The sequence below is a fragment of the Pelobates fuscus genome, chromosome 3 (genome assembly GCF_036172605.1).
Source record: "Pelobates fuscus isolate aPelFus1 chromosome 3, aPelFus1.pri, whole genome shotgun sequence".
In the NCBI taxonomy this organism is placed as follows: domain Eukaryota; kingdom Metazoa; phylum Chordata; class Amphibia; order Anura; family Pelobatidae; genus Pelobates; species Pelobates fuscus.
The window spans coordinates 421,837,664-421,851,620 of NC_086319.1; positions in this window are offsets into that span (position 1 = coordinate 421,837,664).

Below are 13,957 nucleotides of genomic sequence, written 5' to 3' on the forward strand. Positions count from 1 at the left end.
TGTAGCTTAGGTGAGTACAGGCCAGTGGGGACCGGGATGACCCACGCTGGTCTAAAGGGGGAGGGCAACGGGGCAGCTTAACCCACTGAATGGGAGTCACGTCTCGTGGTTCGGGAAATCAGCCGCCTCCTCCAACCACCTAGATTACAAGGCCCCAGAGGTCCCTCCGGGTGAGATAGCCTCAGTGATGGGCCCTGAAGGGCTCTGCTGCATTGGTCTATGGGACACGAGAAAGGGCTGATCGGCGTGATGGGAGTGAGGTATTGTAGCGGACCACTGTCACTAAGTACCATGCCCACTGCTTATTTGTGTGTTTTCCTTTTGTATTCTGTGTTTTCCACAGTATGGAACTGTGTCCTGTTGGTATCTCCCAGAGCGGGAGATGGTTATCTGTAACTGTGACGGCCTTCCGTCACATCCCTTTGTATCGTGTGGTCCTTCTGTGTATCCCCATGTATTTCTATGCCTTTCGTGTATTGTGCCTGTATATGCAGTAGCTCTGTAAAGTCAGTCAGTGATTTACCTCCAGAACTGTGTGCCGTCCAGTTACTGGGGGGAAAATGGATGCATGCTTGTTGTAAGGGTTGGAGATGTGACTCTATATATTGTGACAGGGGAGATAGCAAAGAATACATTTGAAAAAATGGCAACAAAATTTTACTGTTAAAGAGAAAAAAGCATTAGAAGAATTAAAGAATGATAAAGAAATTGTGATAAAACCGGTGGATAAAGGTGGAGGGGTAGTAGTTATGGACAAAACCTCATATATAAGAGAAATGTTTAGATAACTCACAGATGATAATACCTACTGCTTACTGACAAGAAATCCAGAACCAGGTATAAGAAAAAAACTTAATATATAGCTAGATGAAGAATACCTAAAGGGGATTTTAAATAAAAATGAATATAAATTTTTAAATCCTTAATTTCCAAAAATTCCTGTAATCTATATACTTCCCAAGTTACACAAAGATCCTGTACATCCTCCTGGCAGACCGATTGTGGCAGGGGTACTATCTCTCCTGTCACAATATATAGATTCACATCTCCAACCTCTGGTTGTATCTAGTCGGTCATATCTTAAAGACACTATGCACCTTGTCCAGCTCCTTAATGATTTTAAATGGAATGAGGACTATCTATTTGTCACTTGTGACGTTAGTAGTTTATGCACAATCATTCAACATGACAAGGACTGTGAGGCTGTAAACTTTTTGCTCCATCAATCACAAAATTTCCAGCCAGATCAAATTGATTTTATTTTGGAGGGAAGAAGTCTGATTTAAAAAAATATTTTTTTATGGTTTGAAGGAAGTTTTTATCTACAGAAGACAGGCACGGCCGTGGGGACCAAGTTTGCGCCCAGCTATGCAAATCTTTTTATGTCTTTTTGGGGAAATTTCTTTTATTTTCTCAGCTGGGTGGCAAATTTGGTCATGTACCAAAAGGTACATAGATGATATTCTCTTTCTGTGGAGAGGTGATCGCGCAATTTTAGATCCATTTTTAAGTTTTTTTAAACTCTCAATTCTTGGGGTATTGTTTTAACACACAAAATAAGTCATGAAAAAGTACATTTTTTAGATCTACTGATTTTTATAGAAAGAGGGGTTTTAAAAACCTGTACATATTTTAAGTCAGTAGATGTAAATAGTTACATTAGCATAGAGAGTTGCCATTTTAGCTCTTGGTTAAGCAATATACCCAAGGGACAATTTACAAGATTAAGACGTAATTGCACTGATGACACAAAGTTTTTAGAACAATCAGAAATTTAAAAAAAAAAGTTTTATGAAAAGGGATATAAAATGAAATTTGTGGAAATTTTAAATAAACCCAGGAAAGATCGTTTAACATATAAAGCTAAGAATAAACCGAGGACAAGAGATTCATTTTATATGCAATAACAATTCACAAAGTGGGCTTTTTCAGAACATTTTAAATAAACATTGGCACATTTTAGAACAAGAAGATGATTTCCGTGCATTTATAGGTACAAAACCTAAGATTGTATACAGAGGGGCTAAGAATCTTAAACTGATTTTTTTTTCCAAAAGCTGTATAACTAAAGAAACAAAAGAAAAATATATTTTAGGTTCTGAATTAAAAGTTTTTTTTAATTGTGGTAAATGCCAGGGCTGCAAAGAAACCATAATAGAAAAACTGGTTTTAGTATGTTTTTTAATAATATATGTACCTTTTTATCATTGTAATTATTGATGCTGCTCTTTTTATTGTTTTCCTTTTTTTCCCCCTTGTCTCCTTGCCCATACTATTATGCCTTATTAAAAATGGCCGCCGGAGTACTTCCGGTTGTCCTATACATGTATGTATTGGATATGGACTAATGAACAATTAGATTGCCGCTATGGGAACTGAATACACGCTGGGAGGTCCTTCAGGGTGTACCAAGATGGCGCACATGTTACTAACAAGCCCCAGCCGGAACCAAAAATGCACATCACGCCGGACTGGAAGTGATGTGACGCAACTAAAAGGGACGGGGCTACTATGAATCTTTGAAACATAGAAACATAGAATGTGACAGCAGATAAGAACCATTCGGCCCATCTAGTCTGCCCAGTTTTCTAAATACTTTCATTAGTCCCTGGCCTTATCTTATAGTTAGGATAGCCTTATGCCTATCCCACGCATGCTTAAACTCCTTTACTGTGTTAACCTCTACCACTTCAGCTGGAAGGCTATTCCATGCATCCACTACCCTCTCAGTAAAGTAATACTTCCTGATATTATTTTTAAACCTTTGTCCCTCTAATTTAAGACTATGTCCTCTTGTTGTGGTAGTTTTTCTTCTTTTAAATATAGTCTCCTCCTTTACTGTGTTGATTCCCTTTATGTATTTAAATGTTTCTATCATATCCCCCCTGTCTCGTCTTTCCTCCAAGCTACACATGTTAAGATCCTTTAACCTCTCCTGGTAAGTTTTATCCTGCAATCCATGAACCAGTTTAGTAGCCCTTCTTTGAACTCTCTCTAAGGTATCAATATCCTTCTGAAGATAGGGTCTCCAGTACTGTGTACAGTACTCCAAGTGAGGTCTCACCAGTGTTCTGTACAATGGCATGAGCACTTCCCTCTTTCTACTGCTAATACCTCTCCCTATACAACCAAGCATTCTGCTAGCATTTCCTGCTGCTCTATTACATTGTCTGCCTACCTTTAAGTCATCAGAAATAATCACCCCTAAATCCCTTTCCTCAGATGTTGAGGTTAGGACTCTATCAAATATTCTGTACTCTGCCCTTGGGTTTTTACGTCCAAGATGCATTATCTTGCACTTATCCACATTAAATGTCAGTTGCCACAACTCTGACCATTTTTCTAGTCTACCTAAATTATTTTCCATTTGGCTCTTCCCTCCTGGAACATCAACCCTGTTACATATCTTAGTATCATCCGCAAAAAGACACACCTTACCATCAAGACCTTCTGCAATATCACTAATAAAAATATTAAAGAGAATGGGTCCAAGTACAGATCCCTGAGGTACCCCACTGGTGACAAGCCCAAGCTTCGAATATACTCCATTGACTACAACCCTCTGTTGCCTGTCACTCAGCCACTGCCTTACCCATTCAACAATATTGGAATCCAAACTCAAAGATTGTAGTTTATTGATAAGCCTTCTATGTGCAACAGTGTCAAAAGCCTTACTGAAATCTAGGTAAGCAATGTCTACTGCACCACCCTGATCTATAATTTTAGTTACCCAATCAAAAAAATCAATAAGATTAGTTTGGCATGATCTCCCTGAAGTAAACCCATGTTGTCTCTGATCTTGAAATCCATGTGTTTTTAGATGTTCAACAATCCTATCCTTTAACATGGTTTCCATCACTTTCCCCACTACTGAAGTAAGGCTTACTGGCCTATAGTTGCCCGACTCCTCGCTATTACCTTTCTTGTGAATGGGCACAACATTCGCTAACTTCCAATCTTCTGGGACTACTCCTGTTATCAATGATTGGTTAAATAAATCTGTTAATGGTTTTGCTAGTACACCACTAAGCTCTTTTAATAGCTTTGGGTGTATTCCATCAGGTCCCATTGACTTATTTGTCTTTACTTTTGACAGTTGAAATAGAACCTCTTCCTCTGTAAACTCACGTGTAATAAATGACTCATTTATCCTTTTTCTTAACTGAGGTCCCTTTCCTTCATTTTCATCTGTAAATACCGAACAAAAATATTCATTGAGGCAGTCAGCTAGACCTTTACCCTCATCTACATACCTTCCTTCTTTTGTTTTTAATCTAACTAATCCTTGTTTTACTTTTCTTTTCTCATTTATGTATCTAAAAAAAGTTGTGTCCCCCTTTTTTATTGACTGTGCTATTTTCTCTTCTGTGTGTGATTTGGAAGCTCTAATAACTTGCTTAGCCTCTTTCTGCCTAATCTTATAGGTCATTCTGTCTTCCTCACTCTGGTTTTTTTTTATAATTACTAAATGCTAACTTTTTGTTTTTTACTATTTTGGCCACATCTGCGGAGTACCACAGTGGTTTCTTGAATTTTTTGCTTTTACTGACAAGCCTAATGCAATTTTCTGTTGCCTTCAGTAGTGCAACTTTTAAATAATCCCATTTCTTTTGGACTCCATTTAAATTGCTCCAGTCTGATAATGACTCCTTTACACATATTCTAATTTTAGAAAAGTTTGTTTTTCTAAAGTCTAAAACTTTTGTTTTTGTGTGGTGTGACTCAGTCACTGTTCTTATATTAAACCACACTGACTGATGATCACTGGATCCTAAACTTTCACCTACAGTAATATCTGATACCAAATCTCCATTTGTTAACACTAAATCTAGTATGGCCTCTTTACGAGTTGGCTCCTCAGCGACTTGTTTTAGAGACAATCCCAGTAGGGAGTTTAGAATATGTGTGCTCCTGGCACAAGTAGCTATTTTTGTTTTCCAATTCACATCAGGAAGATTAAAGTCACCCATGATGATAACTTCCCCCGTCATTGTCATTTTAGCTATTTCTTCAACTAGTAGATTATCTAACTCTTCAATTTGTCCTGGGGGCCTATAAATCACACCTACACGAGTTACTGTGTGATTACCAAATTCTAACGTAACCCAAACGGACTCTATGTTCGCCTCACTAACCTTTATTAGGCTAGATTTTATGCTATCCTTTACATACAGGGCCACCCCTCCCCCTTTCTTGCCTTCCCTGTCTTTTCTATATAAAGAGTACCCTGGTATTGCTATGTCCCAGTCATTTTTCTCATTATACCATGTCTCAGTAACAGCGACTAAATCTACACTATCAGTTGCCATTATTGCCACAAGTTCATGGATCTTATTCCCTAAACTGCGAGCATTTGTAGACATGACTCTAAGCTTATCATTTTTTAACACACTTGCTACAGGCACCTTCTGTCCTTGTTTTGGGGGACAATTGGATTGATGTTTTATCACCCTTTTGCCCCCCCCCCCCTCCTAGTTTAAAAACATCCTAGCAAAACCTCTGAACTGCTCACTGAGAACATTTGTTCCCTTTTGAGAAAGATGCAAACCATCTTTTTTGTACGGTTTATTTCCATTCCAAACAGAGCTAGCATGAGCAATAAAGCCAAATCCTTGCTCCCGACACCATTCACCAAGCCACAAGTTAAAGTCCCTAATACGCATCCGCCTGTCGTTCTGAGTGTTATGCACAGGCAGAACTTCAGAGAATGACAGTGTGGAAGCAACCTGCTGTATATCATTGGCAAAAACACTAAAAACTTCCTTAACCTCTGAAACCTCATTGCAAGCCAAGTCATTTGTCCCTAAATGGACAAGTACATCCAATTCCCCTTCCTGCTTTGCTTGCTTAACAATATTACAGATACGTCTCCTGCCTCTGTGAGCAGTAGCTCCGGGAAGACACCTCACAAGACCACCATTGTCCATCTCCACACCTCTTATGATGGAATCCCCCAACAACAACTGCTTTCTATTAGGCCTCACCATAGTCTTCAAGCCTCTCTGCACAACACCACTAGCCTCAGTGCCTCTCTGCACAACACCACTAGCCTCAGTGCCTCTCTGCACAACACCACTAGCCTCAGCGCCTCTCTGCACAACACCACTAGCCTCAGCGCCTCTCTGCACAACACCACTAGCCTCAGCGCCTCTCTGCACAACACCACTAGCCTCAGCGCCTCTCTGCACAACACCACTAGCCTCAGCGCCTCTCTGCACAACACCACTAGCCTCAGCGCCTCTCTGCACAACACCACTAGCCTCAGTGCCTCTCTGCACAACACCACTAGCCTCAGTGCCTCTCTGCACAACACCACTAGCCTCAGTGCCTCTCTCCACAACACCACTAGCCTCAGTGCCTCTCTCCACAACACCACTAGCCTCAGTGCCTCTCTCCACAACACCACTAGCCTCAGTGCCTCCCTGCACAACACCACTAGCCTCAGTGCATCCCTGCACAACACCACTAGCCCCAGTGCCTCTCTGCACAACACCACTAGCCCCAGTGCCTCTCTGCACAACACCACTAGCCTCAGTGCCTCTCTGCACAACACCACTAGCCTCAGTGCCTCTCTGCACAACACCACTAGCCTCAGTGCCTCTCTGCACAACACCACTAGCCTCAGTGCCTCTCTCCAGGACACCACTACACTCTGAAAGTGCAGAAAATGAATTATGTAGAGCAACAGACTGTGCAATATGCTTTTTATCCACAACTCCAAGTCTACCAGATCCTACAGTGATCCATCTGCCATTCCTAATATGTCTCTGTGGCAGTGACTTTGCAGCAGTTCCAGCCTGAGTTTGTTTACCAGATAATGTACAAATCTCAGACTTCAAAAATACAATCTCCTGCTGCAAGATAGAGAACTGTCTACAGATTAGACAACAACCAAACCTCCAAAAGTGGAACGTGAAACAAATGCAAAGCAACTATTACACTGAACTAAGTCTGCCATTCCAATGAGGTGAATAATTTAAATCAAACAAATCTTACCTTTTTTTATTTATCCTCCTGAATACCTCAGATTACCTCTAGCTTATCTCCAGAATATATCCAACCACACACACACTTAGAAGCAACACTCTCCAGAATATCTCCAACCACACACACACTTAGAAGCAACACTTAGATGAAGCAAGCAAGCTTTATTAGCCAAGCTAATGACAACTGCCCTTATATACTCCTAAAATCACCTCCCACTAGGAATGTTTAACACCTGGGTAGGCCTCTGCTTATTAGCAAACAATAGCTAATGTAAATAGCAATCAATAGCAAGTAGCTACCTAATCAAATCAAATGCCTTATAATTACCAACAGGAAATCAAACCTTGTGCAATCAGTAACCTTTTCCTACAGACGAATCTTACCTGTAACAGTAAAAAAGAAAACTCTTAGCATAACTCTTAGACAGTTGAAGCTTCTGTAAAACTCTCCAGAATATCTCCAACCACACACACACTTAGAAGCAACACTTAGATGAAGCAACCAAGCTATTGGCGCCAAACTGTGGAATAAAAGAGGAGCCACGGACTACATCTTTATGCACCTGATGAAGGCATCCAAGCGGAACGCGTTGTGTTTGACCTTATTAGATTCCTTGTATGCAGCTTGCTGTGTTTTTATATGTAAGAACTTTTATTGATTTTTGGAATAAATATTGTGGATTTTATTTCTAACCCCTTCCCATTATTTCCTATCACATGACCTCTGGGGGAGAGCACAGAAGCTGAAGGAGTACACCGATACATCCTACTGATGTGTATTTACCTGAGCCAGTTTTTGTATACAGGCTCATGGCAATGTGAGTAGGATGCAACCTTTCTTTTAACCCCTTAAGGACACATGACGTGTGTGACACGTCCTGATTCCCTTTTATTCCAGAAGTTTGGTCCTTAAGGGATTAATCTTTTAGTCACACTGTGGACATTATACAGGCTATATTGCTTTGTGAGCCTTTTATTTTACAGAGAATTCCCTCTGGAAAAAGACTATTTTAAGTGTATGTACTATATTTCACTACTGCACTTTTGAGATCACTGTGCACTTTGTTCTTATTACTAGTTCACAGAGCGCTAACCTCCATTTTATGCTTTGTTCTATATGTTTCTTGTGGAATTAAGTGGTTGATTTCACGGGGTTTTTAGCAGCACTATTTCAATACTACAAGCGCCAATTTACCACTAAACTTTTTCTCTATATACCAAATAGAACCTCTCTCCACCCTACAGACACTAAATACCTCTCTCCATCCCATAGACACTAAATACCTCTCTCCACCCCATAGGCACTAAATACCTCTCTCCACCCCATAGGCACTAAATACCTCTCTCCACCCCACAGGCACTAAATACCTCTCTCCACCCCACAGGCACTAAATACCTCTCTCCACCCCACAGGCACTAAATACCTCTCTCCATCCCATAGACACTAAATACCTCTCTCCATCTCATAGGCACTAAATACCTCTCTCCACCCCATAGGCACTAAATACCTCTCTCCACCCCACAGGCACTAAATACCTCTCTCCACCCCACAGGCACTAAATACCTCTCTCCACCCCACATACACTAAATACCTCTCTCCATCCCATAGACACTAAATACCTCTCTCCACCCCATAGACACTAAATACCTCTCTCCATCCCATAGACACTAAATACCTCTCTCCATCCCATAGGCACTAAATACCTCTCTCCACCCCATAGGCACTAAATACCTCTCTCCACCCCACAGGCACTAAATACCTCTCTCCACCCCACAGGCACTAAATACCTCTCTCCACCCCACAGGCACTAAATACCTCTCTCCACCCCACATACACTAAATACCTATCTCCATCCCATAGACACTAAATACCTCTCTCCACCCCATAGACACTAAATACCTCTCTCCATCCCATAGACACTAAATACCTCTCTCCACCCCATAGGCACTAAATACCTCTCTCCACCCCATAGGCACTAAATACCTCTCTCCACCCCACAGGCACTAAATACCTCTCTCCACCACACAGGCACTAAATACCTCTCTCCACCCCACAGGCACTAAATACCTCTCTCCACCCCACAGACACTAAATACCTCTCTCCACCCCACAGACACACTATAGAACCTCTCTCCACCCCATAGACACTAAATACCTCTCTCCACCTCACAGACACACTATAGAACCTCTCTCCACCCCATAGACACTAAATACCTCTCTCCACCTCACAGACACACTATAGAACCTCTCTCCACCCCACAGACACTAAATACCTGTCTCCACCCCATAGGCACTAAATACCTGTCTCCACCCCACAGACACTAAATACCTCTCTCCACCCCACAGGCACTAAATACCTCTCTCCACCCCACAGACACTAAATACCTCTCTCCACCCCACAGACACTAAATACCTCTCTCCACCCCATAGGCACTAAATACCTCTCTCCACCCCATAGGCACTAAATACCTCTCTCCACCCCACAGGCACTAAATACCTCTCTCCACCCCACAGGCACTAAATACCTCTCTCCACCCCACAGGCACTAAATACCTCTCTCCACCCCACAGACACTAAATACCTCTCTCCATCCCATAGACACTAAATACCTCTCTCCATCCCATAGGCACTTAATACCTCTCTCCACCCCACAGACACTAAATACCTCTATCCACCTCACAGACACACTATAGAACCTCTCTCCACCCCACAGACACTAAATACCTCTCTCCACCCCATAGGCACTAAATACCTCTCTCCACCCCACAGACACTAAATACCTCTCTCCACCCCACAGACACACTATAGAACCTCTCTCCACCCCATAGACACTAAATACCTCTCTCCACCTCACAGACACACTATAGAACCTATCTCCACCTCACAGACACACTATAGAACCTCTCTCCACCCCATAGACACTAAATACCTCTCTCCACCTCACAGACACACTATAGAACCTCTCTCCACCCCACAGACACTAAATACCTGTCTCCACCCCATAGGCACTAAATACCTCTCTCCACCCCACAGACACTAAATACCTCTCTCCACCTCACAGACACACTATAGAACCTCTCTCCACCCCACAGACACTAAATACCTCTCTCCACCCCATAGGCACTAAATACCTCTCTCCACCCCACAGACACTAAATACCTCTCTCCACCTCACAGACACACTATAGAACCTCTCTCCACCCCACAGACACTAAATACCTCTCTCCACCTCACAGACACACTATAGAACCTCTCTCCACCCCATAGACACTAAATAGCTCTCTCCACCTCACACACACTATAGAACCTCTCTCCACCCCACAGACACTAAATACCTCTCTCCACCTCACAGACACACTATAGAACCTCTCTCCACCTCACATACACACTATAGAACCTCTCTCCACCCCACAGACACTAAATACCTCTCTCCACCTCACAGACACACTATAGAACCTCTCTCCACCCCATAGACACTAAATACCTCTCTCCACCTCACAGACACACTATAGAACCTCTCTCCACCCCATAGACACTAAATACCTCTCTCCACCTCACAGACACACTATAGAACCTCTCTCCACCCCACAGGCACTAAATACCTCTCTCTACCCCACAGGCACTAAATACCTCTCTCCACCCCACAGGCACTAAATACCTCTCTCCACCCCACAGGCACTAAATACCTCTCTCCACCCCACAGGCACACTATAGAACCTCTCTCCACCCCATAGACATGATTCGCACCGTGCCAAACAGACTGCCAGGTTTGGACATCGTTTCTCAGGGGCTGGCTGGAATTGTATCTAGGTATTCTTCATACCAGTCAGTGAACCTTATCACCACTTCTCTCGTTTATTCTGGTTCTTTTTCTCTTGCCATGGTATCTGCATTACTACGCCTGGACTATTATCACACTTGCATGTGGTTCCTGATTAGTAGCTTATTAGCTACCTTTATAAGCCCTGCCTTGCCACTTCTTCCTCGTCAGATCGTTTTGTGTCTTGTTTTGGAAACTGTTTTGTTCACCTGACTCCTGCTTTGACCTTCATAACGGTCTACCGTATTTGCCCGATTGCCACTTGCCCTGACCATTGGAACTGTACCTGATGTCAGGTATTCATCCCCACATAAAAATGTGGTTAATGACATTTACCATTGTAACAGGAAAAGTTGTGCCGAGCAACATTACTGTCCTGACAGGAAAAGTTGTGCCGAGCAGCAATCATGCACATGGAAACCTGGTAATTGCTTTTGGGATCAAAGGCTGGTTACGGCCAATCGAATCCACAGGAGGGGTATTTAAACCCAATTCTCCTTTTGCTCATTGCCCTGTCGTCGTTTCATCCTTATGGTAATCCGAGAGCGCGTTCCTGATCTTGATTTTCTGGTATTTGACTTTGTTTTGACTTCCCTGAATTCTGGTATGCTTTACTTTTGGCTTTCCCTCATCGTTGAGTCTGATTCTGTGTTCCTGACCTTGGTAAGTATTTTGACTATTCTTGGATAGGAACCTGTATTGACCGAACCAGTAGTTGCCCTACCTGACAAGCTTTCTGGAATCCGCTCTAAGTATAGCACTATCAAGATTGATTAAGAGGTTCTCTTCTCCCTGAAGCCACACACCTATGCCACAGACTTCGTAAAGGTGAGAACAACGATCACCCAATTGTCAGGGTAACCAAAGACATGGGCACACCAGCTGCTGACTGGGAAAAGTACAGTTCTGCCACGGTTAGCGCTCTGTGAACTAGCCATACAAAGCCAGCACCTGGGTCTTAGTGAGGGGACGGGGGCCAGCTAGCTACTGCTTCAACCTTGGCTGGCTCGGGCTTCTGTGTCCCACAACCCACCCAATGTCCCAGGTATTGTATCCCCAGGGTGCACTTACTGGGTTTCAGGGTCAATCCTGCCTCTTTAATCCTGTCCAGTAGAGCTCCCACATGTAGCAGATGTTCCTCCCAAGTATTGCTGTATATGGCGATGTCGTCCAGATAGGCACAGACATACTCCTGGAGGCCATCTAATAGCTGGTCCACCATCCTCTGGAAAGTGGCCAGAGCATTCTTCATACCGAATGGAATTACCTTAAACTGGTACAGGCCAAAGGGGGTGACGAAGCCGGATTTGTGGACAGCATCCGCCGCTAAGGGAATCTACCAGTACCCTTTACACAGATTAATAGTGGTGAGGTATCGGCCCGAGCCATTCTATCTAGCAGCTCATCTATACAGTGCATGGGGTATGCGTTAGAGATGGTCTTGTCATTGAGCCTCCTGTAGTCCACACAGAACCGGGTAGTCCCGTCTTTCTTCAGGACCAGGACTACGAGGGAGGCCCAAGGGCTCGTAGACGGTTCAATGACCCCGATCCGGAGCATCACCCAGATCTCCTGCTGCATACTTCCCCGCACAACCTCCGGTACCCGGTATGGGGTCTGTCGCTGAGGCTGTTGCTAGGGGGTCTCCACTCTATGGGTGGCCAGGAGGGTATACCCTAGCAGATTGGAGAACGTTGTTCTCTTGGCGGACAGCATCTGCTGTGCTTGTCTGCATGCTCTGTTAGTCTGTCCCCTAAACGGACCTCCTCTATGGACTTAGCCTGGGTTCCATTATCCAGGAGGTCAGGCAGGGGAAAATTATCCTAATTCTCAGAGGCTGGCACACAGATGGTGGCGACATCCTCTGTCCGTTCGTGGTAGGGCTTAAGCATGTTTACATGTAACAGGCGTCGGACTCCGGTTCCTGAGCCCGGGCCAATCACACAGGTAGTGTCGTCTTTCTGTTCTACTACCTAGTATGGGCCCTGCCAGGCAGCCTGCAGCCTATTATGTTGGACAGGTTTCAGCACCAAAACCTTTTGCTTAACTTGAAAGTCAGGCACCCTGATCATACCATGTGCGTTGGCGCTGCTGGGCCTCCCGGAGTTTCTCCTGCACCAGATGGGTGAGTTCCTCCAGTCGGTCACTAAACTCCAGCACATAGGGGACAATGGGGGTTCCTGATCCCCAGCTCCCTCCCAGTGTTCCCGGACTAGGTCTAGGGGCCCCCTCACTCTCCGCCCGAAGATCAGTTCGAACGGGGAAAACCCAGTAGATTCCTGGGGCAACTCCTGGTAAGTGAACAGGAGATGGGGCAGGAATTTCTCTCAATCCCCGTGAGTCGCTGCAAAGGTACGGAGTATTTGCTGTACCATTGAAGTGCTCGCACAGGCCATTGGTCTGGGGGTTGTAAGAGGAACTCAGAATTGGTTTGATGCCACATAACTTCCACAGTTGGTGGGTCATTTCAGCAATAAATTGGGTGCCCTAGTCCGACAGGATCTCCCGCGGAAAACCCATCCGGGAGAACATTTGCATCAGGGCTTTAGCCACAGTCTCTGCCCGAATATTGCTCAGTGCTACTGCCTTAGGTTGTGTAGTACACGATGGTCAGAATCTACTTCTTCCCAGAGGGACTAGGCTTAGCTAGGGGACCTATGATATCGACAGCTACTCTGCCGTCAATAACGGTCAGGGGATCGAGCGGGGCCTTGTATCTGTCGCCCTGCTTTACCACTCTCTGGCAGACATCACAGGTCTGGCAATACTGCCTCAGATCCTTGGAGATGCCTGGCCAGAAGAAGCTGTGGGTAAGCCGAAACTCTGTATGACTCCTTTCCAAATGCCCTGCCAAGGGGATATCGTGAGCTATCTTCAGCAACTCATACCGATATTTCTTGGGCGCAACCAAGCTGGTTCCCTTTTATCTGCTATGTGGTATAACCGCCCCCCCACCCCCTCCCAAAGGTACCTCTCCCCCTCCTTCCCTACCTCCCCGTGGCTGCCTTGTCTTTATAACCCTGTAAGGTCGGAGGCTACCTCCCTCTCGAACTCCGCTGGGGTATCCCACGGTATGGGAACTGGGGCAGAGGTAGGATCCTAGGCTCTGGGGCCAGGTAACTAGTACGCGTTGCCCAAGTGTAGGTATGGGA